We start from the raw sequence: 16,176 nt of genomic DNA, 5'->3' as shown, positions 1-16,176 counted from the left end.
TGTGTGGGTGGGTGCAGGTATGCACACGTGCATGTGTGCATATGTATGCCTAAGGCATAGGAAGAAACATTTGTGTGTGTACCTTGTGCACCTGCCTCTGGGTGCATGTTTTGTGTTTACATAGCTATTTGTGTATCTGTGTTTCTACCTGCTTAGGGTATTGCCAAACTTCCCATTGAACCTAATGGCAGGCTGTTCTCTCTTCACTAAGCCTATCATGCTAATTTTAATCCCACATTATTGTTTTAAATTGGCTCTAAAACTTAACATTAAAAAAGTCCATAAACAGAGCGTGGGACCAAACTGAAAGCTGGGTCCCTAGAAAGGGGTTTTATTATCACTATTCTTATAAGAATTGTGAGGGTAAAGCTTGTCACCCTTCCTGTTCCATCTGGTTAGTCTCCCATTTGCTGAAGGGAGAGCACCCAAATGGAGGAGTATCCAAGATGGTCCAACTGGCCACAGCCTGTCAGGACCAGACAGGACTCGAGACTGGTCCAAACTCCTGGTTTTATTATTACTGAAGAGACTGGTCATGATAGAAGGTAGTGCCTTCAGAATTCACCTGAAACCCAGGCCTCCTCATTGTCCTCCTCTCTGAGCTCAATCACAACCTAGGACTGTACCCTGTCCTGGGGGAAGTGATGGAGAAATGGGCGTGATTTGATCATGCCCTCACGCACATACTCCACACACTGCTGATGGTCTCTCTCTGGCCTGTTTCTTTGTTTGTAAAATGAGTGGCTACAACTAGAAACTCTTCAAGGTCCTTTCTACCATACCATTTGGTAATTTTTGATTGGGAATGGCTAGCTCAGCTGAAGAGAGGCAGTTGTACTCCACACAAATTGATGACCAGGTCTCCGCTTGGTGCAGTTCCCTATCCTTTCTCGCTTTTGCACCTGACCTTCCCATCCCTCCAGCTGGGGTAGAGTCCTAGGAGGAAGCAGAATATGGAGGCAAGGAAAACATGATCTCAAGAAAGGTTCTTTTAGCAGAGTCTAAAGGAGCCAGGCTTTTTCCAATATTGGAAGGAAAAAGGCTTGCTGTAGTTTATGCTTCATTCAGAGAATGAGGAAATGATCCTGCACTGTAGCAGGAGGTACTCAGGTTAGATTTGGAAGAACTTCCTTGCTGGCATAGAGGATTATTAAATGCAGGAACAGAAGAGGGAGTGAGAAGGAGAAACAGCTATCCCTAGAGATAGTCATTATTAATTATATTGTCAAATGTTTATGGGATGGTATGGATGGTGGGGCTTTTACCTCACCTCAAGGTCTTTACTAAAGTGCCTGATTCTAAAGCCACTGCCCCAACCCTTACCCTATCCCCCAACCACAACTTATACTCAGCTATTCAGTGGAAGGATCCAGGCCTGGCTTGGTACTAACCAGGGCAGGGAAAGGGGTCCTGTGATTCTCAGTATCAGCCCATAGTACATAGAAACACATTGCCTGGTGATATAACTTTGATGCAGCAATGCCCAACAGTGAGTCTGGAGTTGGTGATAGGGCAAGGGGAAGAAATGTCAGATCTTGTGGGATAGTTTCAGCTGCTAAAAGGCACTGACATCCACCCAGCTGGCCAAGGTCAGAACCCCAGCTACCAGAGCTGGCCTTCTCCTGGGGCTGTGAAGAGGACACAGGGTGGCCCTGACTACAGGTGTCCAGGAAGACCATCTAGGGGATACCGACCCTTAAAACATGTATGAGGAAAGCTTCTGAGTCTCTGACAACTTGACGAAGGAGCATTTGGAAGTATCTACATAGAGAACTTCATGCCGTGGCTACATCTGCACCATATATATATACATTCACACACATGCACACACACAGACTCAATGGTCACACAGCCTCCAGTCCGCCTAGCACACACAAGCTGGAAACAATTAGGGACCTCTTTGCAGAAGGCACTCTAGGAAATACTTGGATAGCCTGCTGGACCCTTTTGCTCCATCTCTGCTCCATTGCCCACTTCCAGCTTCCTCTCTATTCCACCCATTGCCTCCCCGCCTTCCCTTTGGAATGTCCAGGGCACTGCGGGAGGGGGCTGAAGCTGGCGCTCTGCAGGTTGATATGCCCTTGGCAAGGCAGCAGTGCCTACATGTGGGGCTGCCCTACTAGCCAGCGCCCAAGGACCCCAATCTCCATCCCACACAGGTACCCCTGCATTCTGGCAGGTACCATCCGCCCCCACCAGCCATCTCCCACTGCGGGGTGCCTGAAACCATGGGGATAGCCGCATCATCCCTGCTCCCCAGCTCTGCCTTTTGGTCCCAGAGAACCGCCCCCCAATGCCCAGCCCGGAAACAATCACCCTTTGAGAAAGGCTGCCAAGCTGGGCGCCAGGAACAGTCAGGATGGAGGCGGGGTGGGATGGGAGTGCAGGCAGCGGGCCGGGCGAGCTTTAACTCTAGAGAGCCGAGAACCGGGCTGCGTTCGAGCCCCGCCCGCAGCCCCTGCTCCCGCGCCTCAAGCTGAAGCCGCCTCCACTGGGAAGGGTGTTGGGGAAGGTGGGGGGAGGTGAAACCAATCCCGGAGAGGGGGGGTCCTTGCCGGCCTCCCTCCTCGCGCTCCCCGCCCTAGCTGGAGAGGTTGGTACCGACCGTTAGCAGTGGGTCCCGCCGGCAGCTCAAGCTCGCTCGGGGGCGGGGAGTAGGGGGTGGAGGCGGGGAGTGGGGTGGGGGCGGGGCAGGAGGCGCTGTCAGAGTCGCGGCCGCCCCGGCGCAGCCGCCGCCGCCGAGGGGACTCCGAGCCGGCCTGGTCGGCTCGGCTCCGGCCACGCGCCCCGGCCCCCTGCGCCCCTCTCCCCGTGCCTCCCCTCCTGGCCCCAGCCCTCCGCGGTCTCTGCCGGCGTCTTCCGCGCTTCTGGGCTCCGGCCGCTGCCTAGCTGAGCCCAGGAGCAGCCGGGCCGGGCGGCCGGGCCAGAGCGGCGGACGCGCGGACCCCGCGGCTATGAAGTGGCCCTCGGGGGCCGGCAGCCTGAGAGCCCCCGGGGAGAGAGGCGCGCGCGGCCCAGGGCAGCAGCCTAGGGGCGCCGGGGCCGGGGTGTAGGGGCCGCCGCCCGCGATGGACCGCGCCGAGGACGAGCCCGACTCTCCGCCGCAGGTCAGTGCCCCCCGTGCCCCTCGCGGGCGCCGCCGCCGCGCACAAAGCCTCTTTATGCGCCCCCATCTGTATCCACGCCATGTCCTCCCGGGTGTTCGTGTGTGTGTGTGTGTGTGGGCAGTGTGTGTGTGTGTCTGCCTGTATGAGTGGTTATTGCGCGCAGCGGGGACAGCTGGAAAGGGGGCCGGGAACGGCCGGGGCTGGGAGGCGCTGCCTGCCTCTGATGGGCTATGAAACAAAATCTGGGTGATGCCTGCCCTCCTCAGGCCCTGCATTAAAGGGAGAGCTGGTTCGCAGCAGCTTCTAAGAACTGGCCCAGGCTCTTAGATCTCCCGTTCCTTTACACCTCAGCAGGTGGTTTCTGGTTGCCCAGAACCCCAGTTGCATCCCTGCTCCCCAGCAGTCATCCCCAATGGCTCTAAGGCTCCAGACACTGACAAGTGAGCTCATCAGGAGACCCAAGCTCTGCAGCTCTGTTGGGGAGGCAGTGGGGTTGAGAGGTGGTAGCAAAGGGTCCTTAGGACCTTCAGTGTGTCAAGGAGGCAGGAGGTATGACCAAGTTCACCACCCAACCCTCTGTACCTGGGCTCAGACCTGAGGTCCTAATTCCTTTAAAGTCAGAGCATACAACTTCCGATAAGGAAGCTGAGAGGTAAGACAGAAAAGAAGGAAGCCACAGGATCCAACAGTGCCAGGGAAAGGAAATGACAGCCTAGTATCAAACAGCTAAGGTCAAGAACCACACACACATATATAAATAAGGTCTTAACTAACCTCCCCTTTTCCTTCCTCACCTGGTCAGGCCTAGTCTCAGCTATGCACTGTTCTGATGGGTTCTTGTAGAAGCTAGAGCTGAAGAACTCGGGATTTCTAATGCATAGGAGTGTGAAGGCGGCCTTCGCTGACTGTTGCTAGCCCCATTCCAGTGGGGGTAGCTCTGTCTGCATGACTACCATTCTGGTGGTGTACCTGTGGGACTCTGAGGTTAGGTTGTATGCCATGCACTGTTTAAAAGGATTGATTGGATGGGGATATCCTTCTGCATATAGCACTGTGAAGTTATTGTATGTGTATGTGGAAATGAGAGTCACATAGCTTCCTAAATTACTGGGGTCGAGGGGCCTGTTGCCTCACAGGACTGTTTCTCTAGGATTTTCTGAGATTTGTCTTCTGTTTCCCCACTGTCTCCCTATTTCTGCCCGTAGCCACCGCAAAGATGGAGACATTTCCTCCCAGAACCTGCTTAGTGGTGACCATTATTGGTTTTACTGGACTTACATCAAGTCCCTTCTTCTTTCATATGGAATGAGGACCCTTCCCCACGAGACCCTCAAAGAGACTGACCACTCTGCCCTGTCCATTCCCAGCACTCCCAAAGGTTCTGGAGCTGCATGCCATTTCCCTTTGCCCTTTTGGTGGGAGCAGGAAGTCTCGCTAATGGAACAAGGAGGGTTAAGGGAATTGTGCCCCATTCAGCCCAGGAGCCAAGTGGCTTGCTGTGCCTATATCTGTACCTGACTCATAGAAGCCTGGGAAATCACTCCATGTTCAGGCATGTTGGAAACTCATATGTGCTGGGTTGAGTATGTGCATGTAGGTTTCTGGATGAATGAGCGCTAACTGGTTTATCTGAAGCATAGGTCAGGTAAACCTCTGAAGGGGGACAGCTCCAGTGACAGGACTGGGGCCCATTTCAGAGATGAGGGGCTCCCAAGAAAGTGTGTGGAGGGTTAGCCCAGTTCCCTGACTCAGGCCTCTGGATAGAGCTGGATTTTACCACAGTAGTTTTTGAGAGGTGAAAGGACCAAGTCAGCCGTACTTCTGTTTGTGGAGCATAGAGTGATGAAGCAGGTTAGGAGTTTTGCCAGTGTGAGAAATGCAAGAGGGTGAGCCGGTAGGGAGTCAGGCTATAGGATAGGTGAGCATTTTGGATCAGTTTGGCTGAAAAAGGGGAATGAGCTAGCACAGAAATGCCCAAGAGCTCCCCTCTGCTGAGAACTAGAAAAGAAAAGAGGCAGGGCTCAGGAAGAGAGAGAATTTGAGAGAGTCTGAAGCAAGCAGAGGATCCAGCACGAGACAACAGACAAAAGACACAAAAGCGCGCTCACAGAACAATGGAGGGAGGCCCAAAGGCAAAGTCTGGCTAGCCCAGTGATACCATTGGGGCCAACTCAAGCACTCTCCTTCCCAAGGTCCCCAAGTGGCAGTCATCCACAAGGGCAGGGAGGCCCCTGGGTGGAGCAGTCAGTCTTCTGAGGAAAGCTCTTTCTGTGGCTCTGATGAATGGCACAGTAGTTCAAAGGAAGGCCTGAAGGCAGAAGGAGGATCTCCCTGAAGATCACTCAGGGAGACCTCTTCACTTGGGCCATTGCCCAGTGCTGAAGGCTCCCCTGCCCCCCACCTCCTGGTCCCTACCCCACCATCCCTTATGGTCCTGGGATACAATGGGGTAGAGAAGGGTGTGGACACTGGGTAAACCTGGCACTGGGGAGGAGGAAAAAGAAAAACCTCTTTCATGCACCCCCAGGCCTCCAAGCAAGAAGAGCTTTGGGAACCCTGCTGAAGAGCATTGGGGTACAAGGAAGCAGTGCAGTGCAGAGCACAAGCTCTCATCCAGACCAAGGAACTGGCCTCAGCTCCTTCAAGGACCAACTGAGTGGACTTTGGGGGAAACCGTGCCCTCTAAGTTCCAGTTTCCTAAAGGCCTAGAACTTAAGGAACCCTCCTCTCACCAGGCTGTTTTTAGGTGAAGTGCTAGATGAATGTTAATTTAATGTATTTATTTTATATACCCTCCCTCATAGTCCTCCCGGATCTGGATGGCTCTAGAATTGGAACAGCAATTCTCTGGCCAGGCCTGGAGCCCATCATATTGGAATAGTTGTAGTCTGCATCATCTCCCACGCCACTCCTCTGATTCGCCACACCTCCAGACTCTGAATTTTCTCCAGACCCACCTGGGGCGTGTCCCCTTGCAGAACAACAGCAACAATATTTCCATGTCTAACTAATAGTGAATGTAATTATTCCAATTTATTAGCCAATGGTTGTCTAAAAAAACTTCATGTAACTTGCAAGGGCTCCAGACCTGTGGCTTCTCATTAACCATGCTGAAAGATGTCAATGTGGACAGAGATCACTCAAAATTCCTCTCTCTTCCACAGACCTTGACTGAGCACCTACTGTGTTCCAGGCTCTGGGCCAGTACTCAGAACATAAAGCATCAAATAATCTAAAATCAAGGTTTTTCTGTTTAGCTTTGAAAGGATTGTGTGGGTTGCTTTTTTTTTTTTCTTGCAGCTACAGCAAATTTACTTTTCTAATGAGGTTTAGCTCCAGCCAATATTAAAATGAGTCTGCACTCCCTGCGCACACCAGCTGACAGCAGGGCCGGTAGCTTCCCAGCCAAGTGCTGGCAGAGATTAGGGCTTTGCCATCAATAAGCCCAAAAGTGGAGAGTCTCAGTCTGGATCACCAAGAGTTGACTGGATCCGGGATCAAACCTTGCCCACAGGTCTGTGGGTCCCACAGCTCAGTATTAGAGCCATGGGCAGAGTTTCTCTCTTCTTGTATATAGGAAATGTGAGCCATTATTGTTGCTCCATAAAGGAGAGAAGGATGGAGGGAGCAGAGAGAACAGAGACAAGAAGGCATGCTTTGGTTATTAGGAGTGGACCAGACCTAAGACTGGGGACCTGGTTCTGCCGGTCTTCCCTCATAGGCTGTATGTGGCTGGGAGCATTCCTTCACCTCTCTCCTTCACTTCTCTTCATCTTGCTTCCTTCCTAATGATGCAGTTGAGCAATCTGGCTGCTGAGGCCATGAGTCTCTAGTCTTAAGACTGGACTATTTATTTAAACATCATTCAGAAACTCTTAGAACCCAAAATTAGATGTGAGGTGGGCTGCGTTCCCCGCTGTGGTGGGTAGTCCCTCAGTCACAGCAGCCACATTTTAAGAGCTTGCACATGGCTAGTGGCTGCCATATTGGACAGAATAGATACAGAACGTTCTCAGCATCAGAGAAAGTTCAAATGGAAAGTGCTGTTATAGACTTTACATTGTTAAACAAGTGACTAAAAGCATGGATTCTGGAGCCCAACTGTTGATACCCAAATCCCAGCTCTGCCGCTTACTACTGTGTGGCCTTGGGACATTACTTAACCTCTCTGTGCCTTAGGTTTCTCATCTCTAAAATGTGGATAGTAATGTCTACAAGGAAGGAATGAGTCATTACAGTTAATCATGGTAATCACTCAGAACATGCAATAAACAGTGCTTTGCTTAGTAATTTTTATTATTAATTTATTTAACAATTTCCTTAACTCTTATTGGGTGTGTTTGGGTTCTGGGGCTGCCTGGCTCCCACTCAGCCCAGGCCTGAAGTCCTCTTGGTCCTCATGAATTGAAAGAGCCTACTTTATGCCAGGCATGATACCAGGTGCTAGGGCTGTCAGTAATCAGCATGTGACCTTGCTTACATCCCTGACCCTTCTTGAGCCTCAGTTTCCTCACCTGTGATGGGAATGTGGCCAGGTAATAACCCCTGTATCACTTCCCCACCCTTCGACCCTGAGAGAGAAATTGAGATGAGGAACGTGTCCTTCTTTATAAATGAACTGTGCCAGATAAACAGGGGTTAACATTTTTGGAAGTGGATGCAACTGCGATTCTGTTTTATTGGAACTATTCTCACCAGAAAGCATTTCCTAAGCCCCCATACATTCAAAATAAAAGAAGAAAATGAAGTCCCAGCTGCTTCCAGCATCTTGCTGAGGGAGGATAGAACGAGGACTTGAGGAGCTCTCGCCTGGGCTCACCCCCTCCCTGGTCCCGAGGCAAAGAAAGCTAGGAAGCCACTGCCCTGAGCTCAGCAGAGGGAAGTAGCCAGAAGGGAGAAGACCCTTGGCCTGAAAGGATTTAGAGATCAGCTGGCTGACCCCCAGGTTCTAGTCATAGCTGGGTCAGCAACTCACTGTGTGGGGACTCTCATAGAGCCTCCGTTTCCTAATCTAAAATATGAGGAGCACAAGCCACGTAAACATTTCCCCACCCAAATTATACCACTAACCTCGGTTAGCTCTCCACAAAATGTCCCAGGAGCACGAGGCAAGAGAGAGAAGGAACCTATCAGCCACATTGCCTGAAGGCAGAAGGGGAGAGGAAATGGGTCTAAGGAGCTGCCATCTGTAGTCACAAATGAAGATGGACACAAGAGATTGTTTGACCTGTAAAGCTTGTCCCAGAGTTAAGATTCGGTGACTCTAGATTGCTTCCTTCTTTTTATAGTTAAGGAAAATGTTGCCCAGAGAGGTTCCTCTCTTATCTCTGGCACATGGCACTTTAGTGCCTTGTCCTAGAGTATGTCCTAAGTCTCCTAATTCCCCGCCCCTCCCTCTCTTTCAGACTGCCTGTCCTCGACAGGACAGAGAGGTACAGAGGGCAGCAGGAGCAGCCAACCTGGGGCTCAGAGTTAAGAGGCTGACACTGAGACCCCAAAGCCCCTTTCACCCAGGCTAGAACAGACCTCCTCTCTCCCCCTCTGACAACTGGCCCAAGAGAATCAGCCTAAACTATCTCTGACAGGGCCCCAGGGAAGGTCATATCCTTCAGGCCACAGGCAACACATTAAAAATACATACAAAACTTTAATTAAATCAGTGAATCATTAGCCTGCGATAGTACATCCATGCACACTCTGACCAGAGCAATAAGGTCAGCCTGGAAATCATCAGGCTGGGTAAGCTGTCAGGGGCCCTCGCTGGCTTGAAACTTGGGTTCTGGGCTGCCTGGCTCCTGCTCAGTCTAGGCCTGAAGTCCTCCAGACCTCCATTAATTGATTGAGGGTCCTATCAGGTGTGTCCCCCTAAGCTTGATGAAATCTGGGGACCATCCTCAGCCCAACTCTCCTCTGACCAACATCCCAATGCCCTTGGAGGTAGGTGCTAACTCCCAGAGGTGTTAGCGCTGTGTCCCCTGGGAGGTGCAGTTAATGGAATCATGCAGTCCTAGCTATCAGGCCACACTACTCTGCCTTCATGTGGCCCTCCTGGCTGTAGATTGAGCATCCCCAGCTCAGTCCCTGTGCTGGTTTCTCCTCCACCCCTTGCACAGAGCAGGAAAGGCAAGCATTTGTTCCACGGGGATGTCCTGGCCAATACTTATGAGGGATTGACCGTCAAAGGCCAAGGACCCTCACTCCCAGGCAGCAGGTGGCTCACCATGCCACCAGTCTGCTTAAGTTGATGTACAGCCTCTGGGCATGTTATTTTCTTTTTCCATCAGTTTCTAAACTTAAGCTGAAGTATTACTCACTTAACTCATTATTTGTCGATATTAACTTCTCCGACCTGTAAATCTCTCTCTCTCTGGGAACAAGTGTCCCAGCTCCTCCCAATCTCCACCACTCTCCAGTCTCCACAACTAAGAGACACAGCAGGCTGCCATGTGTGTGTGTGTGTGTGTGTGTGTGTGTGTGTGTGTGCATGTGCATGTGCGCACATGTGCATGCATACTTCTCTAGCCATGTCCTGCTTACTCCGAGCAGCATGTCTGGACCCTTTGAGAGGTGCTCTCCCAGACATGCCCTGTGCTGATTTCCTCATGGTGACACTCCCAAGTGACATCAAACAGGAAGGTACACCTACCAGCCCCACCTGACACCACATGCAGGTACTCACCTCAGCCCCACTGCAGAAAGAGCCCTCTGACCACCTCCACCCACTCAGTGTCCCAGGTGTGTCGTTGAAGAATCTAGCCAGCCCTTCCAGACACAGGTTCTTTTATTTTATCATGGTAAAAAAATAAATAAATAACATAAAATTTACCATCTTAACCATTTCTAGTGTTCAATAGTATTAATACGTTCATGTTGTTGTGCAGCCATTCATATCCAGAACTTTTTCATCTTACGGATTGGGAACTATATCTGTTAAACAACAACTCCCCACTTCTCCCTTTCCCCAGTGCCAGGTAACCACCATTCTGTCTCTTTGAGTTTGGCCATTTTAGGTATCGCCTGTAGTACCATACAGTATTTGTCCTTTTGTGACCAGCTTATTTCACTTAGCATAATGTCCTCAAGTTTCATCCATGTCACACCATGTATCAGGATTTTCTTCCTTTTTCAGGCTGAATAGTATTCGATTGTATGACTATAGCACATTTTGTTTAACTGATTGATGAGTTCTTCAATGCCACTCCATGAGTGAAAAGCACCCATGGGCTATCTCAGGGTAGGAGCCCAGCAGATACCTGCATGCTCCGAGATAAACATGTGTAGCAGGCATCAGGAGAACACAGAGAGGAAGGAGCCCCATTTTATTTGAGAACGGTTTCCAGTTTGGGCCTCTGGTAGATCCCTTCACCATGCAGTAACAACTGAGCATCCCCAGTGTCTCCAAGATGAGTGCACCTGCCAATCATTGAAGGCCAAGCAGGAGCTCAGCTGGTGGAGGCATAGTGAGGAAAGAGCACTCAGGCAGAGGTGATGTCTGCATTCTGTTCCAGACCCCTCACTACCCTGCCAACCTTCCTGAGACCTTGAGAAAGAAATCTACCCCTTACTCCTAGAACTCTCCGCTGGGGTCTGGAGCCCTGGGTGACCCCGAGAACCCCTATGGATGTGAGAAGCCTGCCTTAGTACATGCCTTTGCAGTGTTCAGGCTCCATCTTGGCAATCTGTATAATACACAACCTTATAAAGCACAGTGTCAGCATAACCTGCCATCTGGGTGACTGAGATTTAGGAACCCTCGTTTCATCATGTTCATGACTGCTTGCTCAAAGTGGGAGTGCATGTTGCCCAATCTAGGCTCACTGGCCTTCTTGGGCTGGGCTCCCCCACCTACCCCTTTCAACACCTTTTGTTAACTATTTATCATCTAGGCAATAGGGTTAGCTGACTCTGCAGGAGGGACCTAGGAGATAGAGCAACAGTAACAGATGAAGTAGGGGAGCTGGGGAGAAAGGGCAGGAAATGATAAGGCCCAGGGGTCTATGGCCCTAGACCCTTGCTGACAGCCAGCTCTCAACCCCAAGGCCACAAGAGGAGAATGTTTTGACAGTTCTGGAGGTAGAGGTGACACCTGACCTTCTGAAATCCCCAGTCCTTCCCCGAGGAGTGTGAGTCTATGGGCTAGAACACAGGACTAATGGGGGACAGGGTCCCAACGCCAGGTCAGGCCCAGGCTGTCTGCCTGTAGCAAGGCCTCTCAGTCCCCAGCTCAGTTTCCAGAGGGACATAGCGGTGCCCAGCCAGGGGTGCTATGCTGAGGCCACAGTGGGAAACCTTGGTGAAAGTTACAGCAAGAGGGAGCCAGCCTGCCTGGAGATCAGAGCAGGGCAGGGAGAATCAGCCCAGGGCCCCAGGTTTCAGGGGCTTGGCCTGTGGCAAATTTCCCTTCTTCAGCCTCTGCACACACACCCTTGTTTATCACACTGCTCCATGCCAACACGCTCACTTTCTATGGAGTCCAACTTCAGCATAGCCTCGTCCTTGGAGAGAGGAATCGTCTAGAAAAATTGCCCCAGAGGCCTGTCAGTGCTGACCCATGAAGAAGGAGCTGAGGTGCCCCTTTCTTTCTCCTCTCTTCCAGGCAATTGGTTTCAGCTGAGTTGTAAAACGTGGTGGTTGTTTTAATTACTGTTATATGTTATATTAGCAAACATTTTTAGTACTAATTGTGTACCAGGCCCCATGCTAGATATTTTTTTGTGGATTCCCTCATTTGGTCTTAAAAATAGCCCAGTAAGAGTTACAGATAAGGAAAATGAGTCACAGAGATATTGGTGCAGCTTCTGCTTTGTGTCAGGCCTGGGCCCTGTGGTGGGATCCACAGAAGCCCATGGCCCAAGGTCTGGGAACAAAAATGAAAACAAAAAAGTACACAGCAGGTTACATGGCTTGGCATTTGCTGTGTGGACCCTGTGAACAGTCAGGCCTGGGGAGGAGCACAGCGAGGGAAGGCTTCAGAGGGGGACGCAAAGCTTGAGAGAGTCTTACCTGGTCAGCACTCTCACCCAGAACCACACAGACATCAGCACCAAGAGAAACTGAGGCAGAGGGTGGCCTAAACAACACGAGGGTGAAAAAGATAGTGCTGAGGACAGGCTGACATTGGCTGCTCACCGACCACTGCCCACTGCTCCCAGACCAGTCCCTAACCACACTTTTTGCTGATATGTTGACTACTGTTATTGTTTCCTCAGCTCAGCACACTCTCAGGGAGCCCTAGTTTGGATAACAAACTATATGGTCACAAAATCCCTAATGAACAAGGCCAGGGGAGGCAACTTCAGCACAGGCACCTGATGCAGGCACCCTGGCTAGGAGGAAGAACCCATGTTTCCACTGAGCCCAGTGCAGAAGCAGGAGAGTGCCCCTGGGAGGGAGCCAGTAGGGAACTCGGGCCAGGAGAGGTGACAGCTGTGCTACCAGGCCCCCTGTGAGGGCCACTGCTACCCAAGGGGATGAGGAGCAGGCTTCAGGCAGGGGTGTGACCAGGCCACTGTCTGATTGGACCAGAGACACCTGGAACACTCAGTCCCCTCATGTCTCAGTTTCTTCATCCATAAAACAAGAATAAAGCTTTGGAATTACAAGGTATAGTGATTAAATGAGATGACCCATGTGAAATCACGTGGGAAGTCACTAATCACTACTGTGTAAATCATCGAGTTATCAGTAGTTTTTGTCGGGGAGGCTGTCTCCTCAGCATAGCTGAGAAAGTGAATTGGCCTTTCTACTTGTGTGTTCTAGGATCTGAGGCCATTGAATGCCAAGGGCATGTGAAATAATCTCCTATTTAAACAGAGACCCAATCACAAATTTCTCCAACAGAGTTCAGAAGTAATAACCAAACCCAGCCAAGGGCGTGCATACCTGTGCCCGAGAACACACACATGCTTATTCAGGTGGAGTGCTGGCCATGAGCCCACATATGCATGTGCATGTGAATGAAAAAAATGAGCTAAATAAGCTCAGGGCGGTCTGGCCTGTGAGAACTCTCAGAAAGGGGCTCTGTAGTTTACTGGGGTAGCCTCAATGAGTTGTCAGAAAAGAAGCTTCAGTCCCAGCCACTGTCCTGAGTAAAACTGAGGGTACCTCATTCACCAATGGAAGGCTGACATCTTCCCAAATCAGATAACAATGAAAGAGTGGTGAGGAAAAAGGCAGAAGGGCACAAACACCAAACTGATACTCAGACTTCCCCAAGGCAAAGACCTGTGACAGCCAGCAGGCCCAGGTACACACACACACACCCATGCTGGGTGATGGCAAAGGTTTGTCAAAGAGAAGCAGCAAAGATCAGAGGCCAAGTTGTAGAATCAAGGTTGTAGCTGAAAGGAAGTAAAGGGGATGCTAGCTTGTGAGGGCCAGGCCTGGCTTTCTCTTTTGGCATCTTGACTCTAAACTACATCTTCTTTCCCTAAAGCGGGCCCAGACCCTGGCTCTGGGTGGGAATGGGGAATTACAATCTGAACAGACTGAGCAGGTTGGCCTGCTTCTAGCTCTCACAAGCACTGCAGAGAGAGAATGCGGCACTGTGCTGGACTGCAGAGGTCAGAGACTATCATGGATGGAAGGTAGATAGGAAACAGGAGGGGATGCAGTTAGAGCAGTGGAGTAGGGCCATGGCACAAAGCCTTGAATGCTGAGTGAAGTAAGTTGCAGTCAGGGGGAGATGCAGAAGGTTTTGAGCATGAGCAAGTCAGTAAGGTAGCTCAGGCAGTGGTGTGGACTCAAGAAAAATCACGATTGGGGGCTATAAAAGCAAAGGTATGACCTAGACCAGCATTGGAGGCCGTCTCCCCAAGGCCAAAGGAGCTAAGGCCCAGCTGATATAAGAAGGAGGAGGAATTGAGGACAGTCCTGGGATTTCATGTTGGTTGCCAAGACAGATGCCAGAAAGAAGCCCAGTGGGAGCTGCTCTAGGAAGAAAGATGATGTTTGGATCTTAGTCATGATTAATTTAAGGTCATGATGGAATATGCCAAACAATAAAGAAAGCGTAACAACTCCACACTAGATGTGGAGAAACAGAGCCCAAGAGAAATCAAAGAGGCTCATACCGCATAAAGCCAACGTTAGCCCTTGAGACAGGGAGGTGCCCCTTCTCAACAACTCTTCCTCACTGCCTCTTCTTTTTGGGGTGAAATGAGACTTTCTGGGTCTGCAGCTTCCATCCTGCCTTCCAGCAGCCAGAAGTTCAGCTGGAGAAACTTAGAGGGAAGCAAGTAGACTCATTCCAGGCCCTTTCCAGGTTGATAATTACAATAGCTTCTATTTATTGGCACCAATCTTGGACCAGATAGTTTATATTGATTTTTTTTCTAATCACCCTAAAAACCTAATGGGGAAAGCACTATTTTTATTCTCATTTTACAGATGAGAAAACCAAAGCTCAGAGAGGTCACCTTGCCCAAGGCACACAGCACAGGAAGAGAGGCCCTATTACATTGCCCAGGGCTGTCTGACTCAGGGCTCAGAATATCTCTATGTGCTACTCTTCAAGACAAAGGAGAGCAAAAGAAGGTGGAAGGAAAATAACAGAAGGCTTATGACTGTGATTAGGTTTTGTCATCACCCTCAGAAGCTATTGGGGCAAGACAAGAGCTGAGGGTCAAGATGACCTGGCATCTTTTTTGTGATAGACAGACTCTAAGGTGTCCCCCGCAGCCCCTGACTCCTGCTGTCCATGCCTTTGTATGAAGGCATCCCATTCAGTGTGAATGGCACCTGTAACTGACCTGTAATCAATAGAACTTGACAGAAGTGCAATCTCTCCCATGATTACATTATGTTATATAGGAGTCCATCTTGTTAGCAGACTTTCTCTAGATTCTCTCCTTGCTGGCTTAATAAAGTAAGTGGCCATGTTGGAAAAACCCATGTGGCAAGGAACTTCCAGCAGCCTCTAAGAGTGGAAGGCATCCCCCAGCCAACAGCCAGCAAGAAATGTTGCCTTCAGTCCTATGACCACCAGGCAGTGGACTCCACCAACAACCCGAGTGATCATAGAAGCAGATTCTTTTCCGGTCAGCCCTCCAGAGGAGCACGCAGGCCAACTGATACTTTGCAGAGGTCCCTGCTAAGCCGTGCTTGTGCTCCTGATCCACAGAAACTGAAGATAATAGATGCATGTCTTTTTAAGCTGCTAAGTATGTGATAACTTGTTAGACATCAGTAGAAAACTAATGCACTTGTCTTGGGAACAATGACATTCTTTTCAAAAAGCCGGCATGGCCACCAGAATGGGCCTGGGGCAAGGATGGAAACATAGCAAGAGAGGAGGGCAAAGGATGCAGGGAGGTAACAATTTCCAAGACCAAACCTCTCCCCAGACCCAGCCCAAATGGAATGCCAGCTGGGATGCAGAGTTCTCTGCAGGGACAGCTCCCCAGTCCCCAAAATTCCAAAGCTACTCTTGATCGTCACTGCATTCCCCCATCATTTAGAGAAGGACTGAGTGGCCATATGCTGCTCCCTGTCAGCCAGATTGAGACTGTCCACTGTCCTGTGGATAATAAGCACATTCGGGCTGAATGCCTTCTCTCACTCAGTCCTGCGCAGTCACCCCTCATGACACACCAGGTGGTGGCTCGCATTGAGGGTGCTTCCACAGACCTGCTGACCATTGTCCAATTGTTCACAGTTCTCCATCAGGTCTGTATCCTCCAGCTAGCTGTTTCCCTGGTTGCTGCACCCTCCCCCTGTCCCCACTCTTAAGAAGCTGAGCCATCTGTGTGCTCAAGCCCCAGCAGAGAGCAGCAACATAATGTCCCCACAAAATGAAGCACCTGATTTTCACTTGAAGGGCCTCCTACATTGAGACTTGGACCTTCTGCCTAAAGACCGTGAGCTACTTGACTCAGGGAACTTCAGTAAAATCCACCAGGGCCAATATCTTATTCTGTTCAAATTCCTGCAATGAACCAGAATGGGCTTTCACTTGTACAATACCACATGAAACCAAACTCCAATTTTCCTTTTTTACCTAATCAGAATCTAAATCTAATCCAAAGGCTATATCTGAAGAAGAAAGAAAAAAGGAAGGAAGGAAGGAAGG

At 50.3% G+C, this 16,176-nt stretch overlaps 1 protein-coding gene across 1 annotated transcript in view; it reads left to right on the top strand.

Annotated features, from left to right (window-relative positions):
* The first annotated feature begins 3,036 nt into the window (after positions 1 to 3,036).
* B3GAT1 (beta-1,3-glucuronyltransferase 1) overlaps positions 3,037 to 16,176 on the top strand; it is a 27,737-nt gene continuing 14,597 nt past the window's right edge. The window contains exon 1 of the mRNA XM_039878883.1: positions 3,037 to 3,107. The gene's annotated coding sequence lies outside the window, so the exon portion shown is untranslated. The remainder of the gene's footprint in view (positions 3,108 to 16,176) is intronic.

Source organism: Pteropus medius, unplaced genomic scaffold, assembly GCF_902729225.1.
Source record: "Pteropus medius unplaced genomic scaffold, Ma_sr-lr_union100, whole genome shotgun sequence".
NCBI lineage: Eukaryota > Metazoa > Chordata > Mammalia > Chiroptera > Pteropodidae > Pteropus > Pteropus medius.
The sequence above is the reverse complement of the archived record's forward strand: the minus strand, read 5'-3'. Positions and strand labels throughout refer to the sequence as shown.